The following is a 13,487-nucleotide window of genomic DNA, read 5'->3' as shown; positions in this document are numbered from 1 at the left end:
CATTTCTTGCAACATAAACAACATAGTTATCCAAAGTTTAGCTCAAACAGCATCAAATTAGGCAAGGAATCATAATACCCACGCTTTTTGCACTATTTCATTGCAGAAACGGAGAATTGACCTTCTCACCATACTAAAATTCAGCTCATTACTACAAATCTAGTACTACACCGAACGTGCCCCATTCCTTCGGAAGATCCTCCAGGAAAGAATTCCTCTAGAAGTTCAATTTCGAATTACTCTAGGAGTTGTTCGATAATTCCTTCGGTGATTTTTACAGGAGATCCTCCGGGAATTCCTCCAGGGGTTTCTACGGAAATTCCTTCGAGAGCTCACCCTGGGAATCGCTTCAGGAGTCCCATCGGAAATAACTCTAGGAGTTATTACGTTTTCTTTTGAGAAATCATTCGGGAGCCGCTATAAAAGTTCATTCGGGAATTCCTCCAGAAGTTCCATCGAGAATCGCTTCACGAGTTCCTTCGGGAATTGCTCTAGTATTTCCTCCATGAAATATTCAAGAGTTCCTTCGAGAATTGCTTCAGGAGTTACTCTGGAAATTTCTCCAACAGTTCCTCCGAGAAGCTGCAGGACTTCGTCCGAAAGTTGTCACAAGAATTTCACCAGGAATTGCCCCAGGAGTCAACAATTCCTCAAGAAATCCCGCCAGGAGTATCTCCAGGAGTACCTCCAGCAGTTTTTCTAGGAATTCCACCAGGAGTTTCTCCGAAATACCTGAAGGAGTTCCTCTGGGAATACCTCCTGGACTTTCTCCGGGAACTCCACCAGGAGCTCTTCCGGGAATACCTACAGGAATTCCTCTGGGAATACTTATAGAAGTTCCTCCGGGAATACCTCCAAATGTTAATCTGGGAATACCTCCATGAGTTCCTCCTGGAATACCTCCAGGAGTTCCTCCGTGAATTTCATCAGGAGTTTCTCCGGGAATTTTTCCTGGAGTTCCTCCAAAAAATCCTCTAGGAGTTCCTCCAGGAGTACCTCAAGTAAATCCTCCAGGAGTTCTTCTTGGAATTCCTCCAAAAAAAATCTTGCAGGAGCTTCTTCAGGAGTTCCTCTGGGAATACCTCCAGGATTTTCTCCAGAAATAATTCTTAAAAATTCTTAAAGAATTGCTCCAGGAGTTCCTTCAGGAGTTACTCCAGGAATTCTTATACCTCCAGGAGTTCCTCCATGAATTAGTCCGGGAATTGCTGCAGAAGTATCCCAAAGAATTGCCCCAGCAGTTCCTCTAGGAATCCTCCGGTTATTACTCCAGGAATACTTCCAGGAATTCCTTCGGGAATACCTACAGGAGCTCCTCTGGGAATTACAGCAGGATTTTCTCAAGGAATGGCTCCAGAAGTTTCTCCAAGAGTTCTTCCAGAAATTCTCAGAAGTTCCTCCAGGAATTCTTCCAGGAGTTCCTCCGGAAATTCCTCTAGGATTTCCTGCGGAAACACCTCCAGGATTTTCTCCGGGAATACCTCCAGGAATTCCTCGGGGAATATATATATCCACCAGTTCCTCTGGGACTTGCTGCAGGACTTTCTCAAGGAATTGCACCTGGATCAAGAAGTTCCTCCAGGAGTTCTTCCAGAAATTCTCAGGAGTTGCTCCAGAAATTTTTCCCGAAAGAACTCCTGGAGGAATTCCCGGAGGAACTGCTTGAGGAATTCCCAGAGGCCTCCTGGAGGAATTCCCGAAGGAATTCTAGGAGCAATTCCCGGAGGGACTCCTGGAGGAATTCCCGGAGAAACTCCTGTAGGAATTCCCGGAGGAACTTCTGGAGGAATTCCCGGCGGAACTCCTGGAGGAATTTACAGAGAAACTTTTGGAAGAATTCCCGGAGGAAGTGCTGGAGAAATTCCCGGAGGAACTCCTAGAGGAATTTCTGTAGATTCTCCTGGAGGAATCTCCTGAGAAACTCTCGGAAGATTTTCCGGTGGATGTTTTGTAGGAACTCCGGGGGAAATTCTCGGAAGAACTCCTGAAGGAATTCTCGCGGTTCCTAGAAGAGTTCCCGGAAAATATCTTCGAGGAATTCCCGGAGGTACTCTTGGAGGAACTCCCGAAGGTAGTCTTGGAGGAATTTCTGGAGGAACTCATGGAGATATTCCCGAAAAAAGGTCTGGAGTAATTACCGAAGATACGCTTGGAGGGAAGCCTGGGGACACTCCTGGGTGAATTCCGGGAGGAACTCCTGCAGCAATTCTCGGAGGAATTCCTGGAAGAATTCTTGGAGAAACTCCAGAAGGAATTCCCGGAGAAACTCCTGTAGGAATTTCCCGAATTTTCCTAATGAACTCCTGGAGGAATTCTCAGCGGAAAGAGAACTCCTGCTAAAAATTTAGAGGAATTTCCATAGAAATATTCGGGAGGACTCGTGGAAGAATTCCTAAACAACTCCTTAAAGATTTCCCAAAAGAGCTTCTGATAAAATTCTTGGAGAAAATACTGGAAAAATGAATGAGAGAACTCCTGAAAAATGTTCACCTGGAATAATCTTTATAAGAATTTTCGCCGGAACCTTACATGAGGCAATTCTGAAGAAATCCCCACATTATTTCTGGAGGAACTACTTAATTTTTTTAAGCAGGAACTGATGGAAGAGTTCTCAGTGTAACTCTTAGTAAAAATCCTGGATAATTTATGAAAGAATGCAACTCTTGAAAGAAATTTCGGTGGGAAAAAATCCTTTTTTAACTTCTGATAATGTTGTAAGATAAATTGCAGGAGGAAATCTCGGAAGAATTCATAAAAGAATTCCTCGAGGAACTCCTGGAAAAATCCCCATGAAACTCTTTCTTCCATGGGCAATTCGTGGCATTATTTGCTGGGGAAACTGACCAAGTTTAAGGAGTGCCTTCTGGTAAAATTTCCGAAGGAATTACTGGTAAAAATCTAGAGGAACTTTTGAACGAATACCAGGACTCCTGAAAGAATTTCTTATTGAAGTTCCAAAAGGATTCCAGAGGAAACTCTTCAAGGAATTTCCATTGAGCCTCCTAGAAGAATATCCTTTTTGGAATTTCCGTAGGAACTTTTGAAGCAATAGAACTTTTAATTCAATATGCGGAGAAATTTTTGAAAGAACTACCAAAGGAACTGCAGAAAAAACTACCGACATAACAGCTGAGGCAGGCAAAGTACCAATGCGAACGTCGAGCCATGAAGAAAAAGAAGAAAACAGCTGAAGCTCTTCACAGAGACTTTTTGAAGAACTTCACAGAGAAACTCGTGGAAGAATGATTCAAGTTATTCGAAAACAACTTCAATCTCTATCAGATTGTCAAAAACTTTTCTAAAATTTGTATCGTATTCTTAAAAAATCTGAATCTACGTTGCTCTAGAGCAGCTGAGAAAAAAAAACTTAGCATTCTCTAATTTCTTGCTTCTTTATTAATGCTAACACTCAACTTTTCACAAACTTAAACATTTTCCCAATAATTTCAAAATCTTAACCTACCGATGGTAGTCGCCCAATTCCGCAGACAGCTCCACAGCAACAAATGTCGGGAAAGATTGCCACCTGTACTGCCTCCGGAACATTGGTCCATCGTTCGGGATGACCCGGTACGTTCCTTAACTCTACGGGAAATTTGCGCATTCTAGGGCCAACGGAATATAAGCAACGGTTGTACTATCATTCGCCGTCGGTGAGGGGGCTGCATTTCACAGTCAACATGAACTCACTGGTTCTGGTTGCATACCGTCTACCCCCGTTGGTTTGAACGACACCTCATGCAAACCAACGGGGTTCATTTTTTAATATGAACTTCTAGTAACCCTGTGGGCATCGAAAATCGCACTGATGGAAACCCGTTTGCTGTTTTGTTTTGATTCTGCGTTCCATTTCACCCCATTCCATGAGCAGAATGACGTTTGAACCATTTCTAGTTTGAACGATGTGCAGATTAGAGGGGGTCAAATTAAAAAGTGTTCAGATTAGATGCGGTCAAACGAACGGGGGTAGACGGTATTCCACTAGCGACGATGATTGCTCCAAGACCTAGGGGAATTGCCAGTATTGATTCCGAATGACGATCAGTAAAGGCTTCCGGGCTGGTATGGCAAGCATCCTGACGATGTTTTTCTCACGATGGTGGGCATGAATACGCTGAGTGGAGTTTTTACTACTCCCACTGAATCGTCTGCAGCTGGTTGGTCGATGCACCGTTCCATCTAGAGTCTAAATCAATTACAAAATTATTGAAGAAATAAATAAATGAAGGGTAATTTACAAAAATACTTACCGATTATGTACAATTTGATTTGTTTATCTGGTGTCGATTGAGCTCTCGACACCTCTAGAGGTTGCGACTATTCTCACCCGCAAACGTCACTTGAAAGCGACGTTTGTCGATCAAAATCGACTACGAGAATGCGGTGAGAGTTCATCGGTGTTCACTCACATCGACTCTTCTCACCGCATTCGACTACGGGAATCGGGTGACGCATTCGACTCGACTTTCGTCACCTCATTCGAAGTGCAGAATGAGCACATTTGACAACCTAGATAAATCGGGAGTAAAAAATGTGCTATAGCTGTATACAGATAAATATTTTTCATGTTTTACGGTTTTTGTTCACTTTTTGTTTGAATGGTTGTGGTAAATCTCATATGCAACGTACACAAACGTTTATTTGCACACATACAAGCATATGTAATGGCTCAAATATTAAAACAGTTTGCATCACATAATACAAAGACTACACAGATGAAAACAACATGTAAAGTTGTTATTACTCAACAGCACAATTGTGCTGGTTCGGCACGACAGGGAAATATGAAAAGTGCCGTGGCATACGTGGGAACGCGCATAACTTGTGAACAGAACGTTAGAAGTCGTTGGTCTTTCTATTGTTTTGTTAGTGTTCACTCAAGGAAGGTTTGTGAGGCAAAAGACAATGAAAAATAAAGAGATTCTAGAAATCGATTTTCCATACGTTTGCATCAGTTTACGTTTAAGATCTCGGAAATTCCTTCAGGAGCTCATCGTGAATTCCTCCAGGAGTTCATCGGGAATTCCTCGCTGGCAATTTATCCAGGAGTTTCCAGGAAACTAATTCAGGTGTTCTCTGGGAATTTATCAAGTAGTTTCTGAAAAACTTCTCCAAGAGTTCCAGGGAAAGTCTTCAAGATGTTCCTTGAAAATTTCTACAGGAGTTTCTAGGTAATTCCTCTAGAAGTTTCACGGGAATTTCTTCAAGAGTTTCTCGAGTATAATACAGGAGTTCCTCGCGATTTCATATAGGAGTACCTTGCAAATTCCTTCAGAAGTTGATCAGAAATTACTCCAGCAGTTCCTCGAAAGTTCCTTCTAGAGTTCCTCAGGAATACCTTTTGGAGTTTTCCGGAAATTCTTCGGAAAGATCTCCAGGACTTCCTCGGAAAACCCTCAAGAATTCCTCGGCAATGTGCCCAGGAAATCTTTGGCAAGTTTTTCAGAAGTTCCTAGGAATTTCATAAATTCCTCGGGAATTTTTCTTCAGGATTCGCTAGGCATTCTTTCGGGAGTTTCTCGAGAATGTCTTAAGGAGTTCTCCTGGATTTTTTCTAGAGGAACTCCTGGAGGTGTTTTTGGAAAATTCTTCCAGGAATTTCTATTAAATTTCTCCAGGAGTTCCTCAGGAATCCCTCCCAAAATTACTCCTTAAGTTCCTCCAGGAGTTCCCCGTGAATTCCCCCAGAAGTTCCCGAGGTGCTCATCAAGAGTCCAGAGTTTCCCTCTTCGGAATGCCTTCAGGAGTTTTTCGTAAATTCCTCCATACATTCTCCGAAAAGACATCCAGTACAGCTACTTTTGCAGAAATTTTCGGGGAACTTCTGGAGAAAGTTCCTGGATACTTCTAAGAAAATGCCGAGGAACTCGTGGCATTCCCGAGAAACTTCTGGAAAAAAAAATGTCAAGGAACTCCTGGAAAATCTTCCCGAGAAGCTCGTTGAGGCAATCGCATGTGGTAGTGAGGCCGCTGAGCTCTGCTACGAACGAGCGCCACTATAGAGCTTCCTGGCCTGCGGCTGTGATCGCTTTGTACTCTGCTTCTGTCCTGAAGAGAGCAACGGTGCGTTGTTTTCTGCAGCTCCATGCAACTGCGCCACCCGAGTACTTGTAAACGTAGGCTGTCACGGACCGTCTGGTCTTTAGATCGTTTCTCGCTACTGTAGACTAACTCCATATCCTTCGTCTCTTTTAGGTACCTAAGAATGCGTTTGGATGCCGTCCAGTGATCTTCTTCCGGGTTGCTTTATCCGGTTTGGTACAATGGGCGATAAATTGTAGTCTGCCGACGAGTTCACGAAAAGGAACGTTTGACAACCTTTCGGCATCATCGGAAGACTTGGGACACATTTCCTTGCTCAGCTTCTAGCTTGCATCAAATAGCGTGGAAACGGTATAGCAATTGAGCATTCCAAACCGTTCCAGTAGCTGCTCGATGTACTTCTCCTGGTCCTGGAAGATCCTTCCGTCAGCCTACATGACACGCATCCCAAGGGTTTGCTCCGCGTAGCCTCGATGAATCTTGCTATGAACTGCTCCTTCAACGCGTTGACCATGTCTTCATCGTTGGTGAACACCAGCAGATCATCCATATATACGGTCACGATGAGAACTTTGTCGCCATTGATCAGGAAATAGACACACGAGTCCATTTTCGATTGCTGCAAAATGGCGATGTCCCTCAGTACCATGTCGAGCTACTTGTCCCACTTCGACTTGCTTGCTTCAGTATGTAATGAGCCTTCTTCAGATGTTACACCTTGCCACCGGATACTTCGTCTGGCCGCTCCACGTAGATCTCCTCATCCGTCAAATCGCCTTGAAGAAATGCCGTTGCTGCATCGATCTGATGGATCTTCAGCACTAGTTTCGCAGCTACTGCCATTAGGTAACGGACCGTGAAGTATCGGACCACTACTGGTGAATAGGTTTCTCCGTAGTCGACTCCTTTGTTTTGCGAGTAGCCCTTCGTCACAAATCGCGCTTTGTACCACTCGATCAAGTCATCCGCTTTCGTCTTCAGCTTGAATACCCATTTCGATTTCAGGTCCTTCCGCCCCGCCGGCAGATCGCACAGTTCCCACGTTCCATGAAGTTTCAACCGATCGCAGGGGCTTTCAAGGGGCCCAATGGTGTTGCAGCGCTGTTTTAGAGTTTCAAAGGGTCCCAGGATAGTTCTGAAAATGTTCCAGATAGTGTTCATTAGGGCTTCAGGGTGTTATCAGGGGACTCATGAAGCCCCAGGGCAGTTCCAGGGGTCCAGGGAATTTTACGGGTGTACCATAGGGTAAGTCCCAGGGAAGCTAAATGGGTGTTCCAAAAGGTTCCGTGGGACTGCATGAGATTTTAGGGGGTCCGATGGACGTTCCAGTGCTGTTCCAGGGGGGCTTCAAAAGTTTCAGAGAAATGTCAGGGTTTTTACAGGAGGGGGGCGGGGGGTGAGTTTCAAGAGCGTTCCACAGTTTTCAGGGGGTTTCAGAAGAGTTCCAGGTTTTTAACGCGTTGAACCCCAGGTAAAAAATGAAAGTTCAAAAAATCGCCAATAGCCCATTTCTTAACAGAATTTAACCAAATTTTGAACACAAACTCGCACAACACTATAGTTTTGGAAATATATGAGATCAACATTTTCTTGGACTTCTGGACGGAGTAAGGCCGGTGGGTCACTGGGTCAAGTCGGGTAAAAAAAAGGCCAAGTACAATTTGCACCCCCATAACTTTCTTTTTAACGAAGTATTTCAATGGGAGTTTGCACATTCCGTTGCCTAATGATACTTGATGTTGCTACAGGTTCGAATTTGAGATTTTTCGATAGGTTTCTCTTGAGTTCTTGGGATATTCAACATTTTTGAACCATCCAAGTCTACATTTGCGTTTGTTGTTTTCTAATGAAATTAAACACGAGATGTTATTCCCTTATTGACCCCATAGGTAATCGGAGACATCTATAGAACATGTGTTGTCCTTGTAGTACTGTTAATATTTCCTGAATATCTCGAAGAATTGTCCGAATCCGTCCATACAAAACATGAACACTCAAAATAATCACCAAGGATTGTTTTCAACGATTTTTATCGCTCTTGTTTGCACCAATACTTGAACACCTGTATAATGTTTGTGATATCAACGAACTGTAGAAATTTTGGACAATCTGATTGAAGTCATGCCTTGACTACAGAGAACCGTAGATGGATTACAATTAGACCTATTTGCATGTGGAAAACAACGATTAGCTCCAGAAACCAGTACTACATCGAACAGGAGTAAGCAAAAGCCTCGACTAGATTCCTTAGTACCCAGGATGGCCTGGCTGAAGTCAGGCCTTGAGTTCATTGAGCTGTAGATCAACTGTAATCACATGTTTTACCTATGTAGAACCTCTGTTCACTGCATAAACTCATATTCGATCATGTGTCAATAAAAAGGTCCCACACAACTATTCCTAGGAAAATTTGATGACCCAAGCGAAGTCATGCCTTGACTTTAGAGATCCATAGATGGACAACAATGAGAGTTATTTGCACGCGGAAGACAATGGTTAGCTCCAGAAACCAGATTCCTGAGTACCCGGGATGGCCTGGCAAAAGTCAGGCCTTGAGTTCATTGAGCTGTAGATGAAATCTAATCACATTTTTTACCTGTGTGGGATGTCTGTGGACTTCATAAACTCATATTCCACCATATGTCAGGGAAAAGGTCTTGCTCAACTATTCCTAGGAAAATGTGATGACCTAAGCGAAGTCATGCCTTGACTTCAGAGAATCATAGACGGACAATCATGAGAGTTTTTTGCACGCGGAAAAAAATGGTTAGCTCCAGAAACTACATCGAACAGGAGTAAATAAATTCCTCGACTAGTTTCCTGAGTACTCAGGATGAAGTCAGGCCTTGAGCTGTTGATGAAATGTAATCATGTGTTTTACCTATGTGAAATGTTGTGATTCGGAGTGAAAACCGGTACATTGGATCTAACATGAAAAAATTATTGAAAGATTTCAGCAGTCAAATGGTGGTTTATAACAAAAGAGATAAATGTTGCTCATCGTCTAAAAAAATAAGGATGTGTGTTAAATATAAGGAAAAGTTATGCCTTAAGCGTGGAAAAGTCATCAAAATCATTATTTGTGTAAATTGACGAAGGCAGCCTTCCTAAACTTTTCGAGTACAGACGGTAAATCTTAAACGAAAAAGATGTGAACTATGCATGAGAGACAGAAAAAACGATGACTACTTGCTCGTATTGCGCGGTGTTCGTATGTGGAAACTGTAGTAGAACTACACAGGGATTTATTTGTCATAAATGCAAGGCATAAACGGGTACATCAGCATTATGACATAGAATAAGTAGAGCGCTATCGACTGAAAACTCTGTATAACCAGGGAAGTTTTTCGGCCTCGCAGTCATCAAACGCAATCAAACGACTAAATATCGTTCTTCATCCGACGTTTCGGTGTTTATTACACCTTCTTCAGGGCATTGCGAGTTCTAATTCCCTGAAGAAGGTGTAATAAACACCGAAACGTCGGATGAAGAACGATATTTAGTCGTTTGATTGCGTTTGATGACTGCGAAGCCGAAAACTTCCCTGGTTAGACATAGAATAAGTTTTTCAAATACAGTTTAGAGTAAAGAGTAAACAAGTTTTATTTATCTTGATGACGAAACTTTGTGAACCGCTTCATAAAACATTTCTCGCGAATGTATGTAGGGTGACAAAGGTTATTATCGGCAGGTTTGTTCTCTTCGTCATGTTTTTTTGTGGGCCAAATTGCTAGAAATTTGGGCATACAACTCAGCTTAGTTGGGAAGGATTTGAGGCCAACTTTTAGATCAACAGGTTTCAAAAAAAACCCATGACGTCCATCTCAGTCAAGGCATGAATTCGCTTAGTTTATCAAATTTCCCTAGAAATAGTTTTGAGAGACCTTTTTATTAACACATGATCGAATATGAGTTTATGAAATCCACAGATATCCCACACGGGTAAAAAATGTGATTAGATTTCATCTACAGCTCAATGAACTCAAGGCCTGACTTTTTCAGGCCGATGAAGTATTGGTTTCTGGAGCTAACCATTGTTTTCCGCGTGCAAAAAACTTTCATGATTGTCCGTCTATGATTCTCTGAAGTCAAGGCATGACTTCGCTTATGTCATCACATTTTCCTAGGAATAGTTGTGCAAGACCTTTTCCCTGACACATGGTGGAATATGAGTTTATGAAGTCCACTGACATCCCACACAGGTAAAAAATGTGATTAGATTTCATCTACAGCTCAATGAACTCAGACCTGACTTTTGCCAGGCCATCCCGGGTACTCAGAAATCTAGTCGAGGAATTTACTTACTCCTGTTCGATGCAATATTGGTTTCTGGAGCTAACCATTGTTTTCCGCGTGCAAATAACTCTCATTGTTGTCCATCTATGGTTCTCTGCAGTCAAGGCATGACTTCGCTTGGGTCATAAAATTTTCCTAGGAATAGTTGTGTGGGACCTTTTTATTGACACATGATCGAATATGAGTTTATGCAGTGAACAGAGGTTCTACATGGTAAAACATGTGATTACAGTTGATCTACAGCTCAATGATCTCAAGGCCTGACTTCAGCCAGGCCATCCTGGGTACTCAGGAATCTAGTCGGGGCTTTTGCTTACTCCTGTTCGATGTAGTATTGGTTTCTGGAGCTAATCGTTGTTTTCCGCATGCAAATAGGTCTAATTATAGTCCATCTACGGTTCTCTGTAATCAAGGCATGACTTCAATCAGATCGTCCAAAATTTCTACAGTTCGTTGATATCACAAACATTATACAGATGTTCAAGTATTGGTGCAAATAAGAGCGATAAAAATCGTTGAAAACAATCCTTGGTGGTTATTTTGAGTGTTCATGTTTTGTAAGGACGGATTCGGACAATCCATCGAGATATTCAGGAAATATTAACAGTACTACAAGGACAACACATGTTCTATAGATGTCGCCGATTACCTATGGGGTCAATAAGGGAATAATATCTCGTGTTTAATTTCATTTGAAAACAACAAACGCAAATGTAGACTTGGATGGTTCAAAAATGTTGAATATCCCAAGAACTCAAAAGAAACCTATCGGAAAATCTCAAATTCGAACCTGTAGCAACATCAACTATCATTAGGCAACGGAATGTGCAAACTCCCATTGAAATACTTCGTTAAGAAGAAAGTTATGGGGGTGCAAATTGTACTTGGCCTTTTTTTTTACCCGACTTGACCCAGTGACCCACCGGCCTTACTCCGTCCAGAAGTCCAAGAAAATGTTGATCTCATATATTTCCAAAACTATAGTGTTGTGCGAGTTTGTGTTCAAAATTTGGTTAAATTCTGTTAAGAAATGGGCTGTTGGCGATTTTTTGAACTTTTATTTTTTACCTGGGGTTCAACGGGTTAAAGAGGTTTCAGAGGCGTTTCATGGAGCTTAAGGGTGTCCCAAGAGCGTCCCAGGTGTTTCAGGAAAGTTTCTTTATTTTTCGATCAGGCTAAGGCCTGAGTGGCCTCTACTGTACATAGTAGCCGTCTCCATTCTACTCGGTCCATGGCTTTGTGTCTCCAGTTCCGCACTTTGCGAAGGGTCCGAAGATCGTCCTCCACCTGATCGACCCATCTAGCTCGCTGCGCACCACGTTTCCTTGTACTGGTTGGATGACTCTCGAGAACCGGGTTGCTATCCGACATCCTGATGACGTGATGACCCGCCCACCATAGCCAGCCGATTTTCGCGGTGTGAACGATGATTGATTCTCTCAGCAGCTGATGCAGCTCGTGGTTCATTCGACTTCTCCAAGTCCCGTCTTCCATCCACGCTCTTGGGACACCCTTAAGCTCCATGAAACGCCTCTGAAACCTCTTTAAAAACCGGGAACTCTTCTGAAACCCCCTGAAAACTGTGGTACGCAACACCTTCCGTTCGAAAACTCCAAGGGCGCGTTGGTCCTCTGCACGTAGGGTCCATATTTCGTGCACATAGAGGACTACCGATCTTATTATCGTTTTGTAGATAGTCAGCTTCGTGTTACGGCGAACTTTATTCGATTAGAGAGTTCTACGGAGTACAAAGTAAGCACGATTTCCTGCCACAATGCGCCTCTGAATTTCTCTGCTGGCGTCGTTGTCGGCGGTCACCAGTGAGCCCAAGTACACAAATGTACTTTGTCTTCGACACATTAATGACTAATCCGATTCGCCTGGCTTCACTCTTTAGTCAGATGTACGTTTCCGCCATCGTCTCAAATTTACGAGCAATAAGCGAAACCAAGCAGCTGAACGGACTTCGTGAAAATCGATCCACTCGTGTTTATCCCTGCTCTCCTTATCACACCCTCTAAAGCAATGTTGAACAGCAAGCACGAAAGACCATCACCTTGCCGTAACCCTCTGCGAGATTCGAAGGGGCTCGAGAGTGTCCCTGATACTCAAACTACGCACATCACTCGATCCATCGTGGCCTTGATCAATCGTATCAGTTTATCTGGGAATCCGTATTCGTGCATAATCTGCCATAGCTGTTCTCGATCGATTGTATCATACGCCGATTTGAATTGTGGTGTGTGGGCACGTAGTATTCGCGGCATTTCAGCAACACCTGGCGGATGGCGAACATCTGGTCCGTTGTAGCGCGTTCACCCATGAATCCAGCCTGATATTGTCCCACGAACTCTCTTGATAGACGGTGGCGTATAATTTGAGGGAGTATCTTGTAGGCTGCGTTCAGTAGTGTGATCGCGCTGTAGTTCCCGCAATCCAACTTGTCGCCCTTTTTGTAGATGGGGCACACGGGGCCGGATCACAACGTCCGAGGCCATACTGTCCCGGTCGTTAAGTCGCGTTTTTTTGCGAAATAACGTCCAAAAGTTTAGGTGCGTCATAATATCCTATGTGCCTTCTTTCCTTGGACTTCGTGGCATACTTGTATGTTTGGACGTTATGCCCCGAAAAAATGCGCCATAAAGCCCTGGGACATTATGGCCTCGGACGTTATGATACTGCGCCGGGGCACACGATACCTTCCATCCATTCCTCCGGTAATACTTCCTCCTCCCTAATCTTGGTAATGACCTAGTGTAGTGCTCTCACCAGTGCTTCTGCACCGTATTTTAGAAGCTCGCTTTATAGTTGATCTGCTCCAGCGGCTTTGTTGTTTTTCAACCGGCTAACCTCTTCCTTAATCTCTTGGAGGTCAGGGGCCGGAAGTCTTTCGTCCTGTGCACTCCTAGATCTGTTACAACGCCACCTTCGGTACTTGCAATGTCGCCATTGAGGTGCTCGTCGTAAGTTTAGTGGAGTTCCGTGGGTCTATAGGAGATTTCAGAGTCGTTCCAGTGGTGTTTCGCGCTACGCTACATTTCATGGGGCTTCAGGGGGTTTCAAGGGGTCTCAGGTAGTTTCAGAGGCACTGAAAAAATGTTCCAGGGGATTTTAGGGAATATTCCAAGGTGCTTTGCTTTGCGTTTCGG

This window comes from Aedes albopictus, chromosome 1 (assembly GCF_035046485.1).
Source record: "Aedes albopictus strain Foshan chromosome 1, AalbF5, whole genome shotgun sequence".
In the NCBI taxonomy this organism is placed as follows: Eukaryota; Metazoa; Arthropoda; class Insecta; order Diptera; family Culicidae; genus Aedes; species Aedes albopictus.
Note: the sequence above shows the minus strand (reverse complement) of the source record.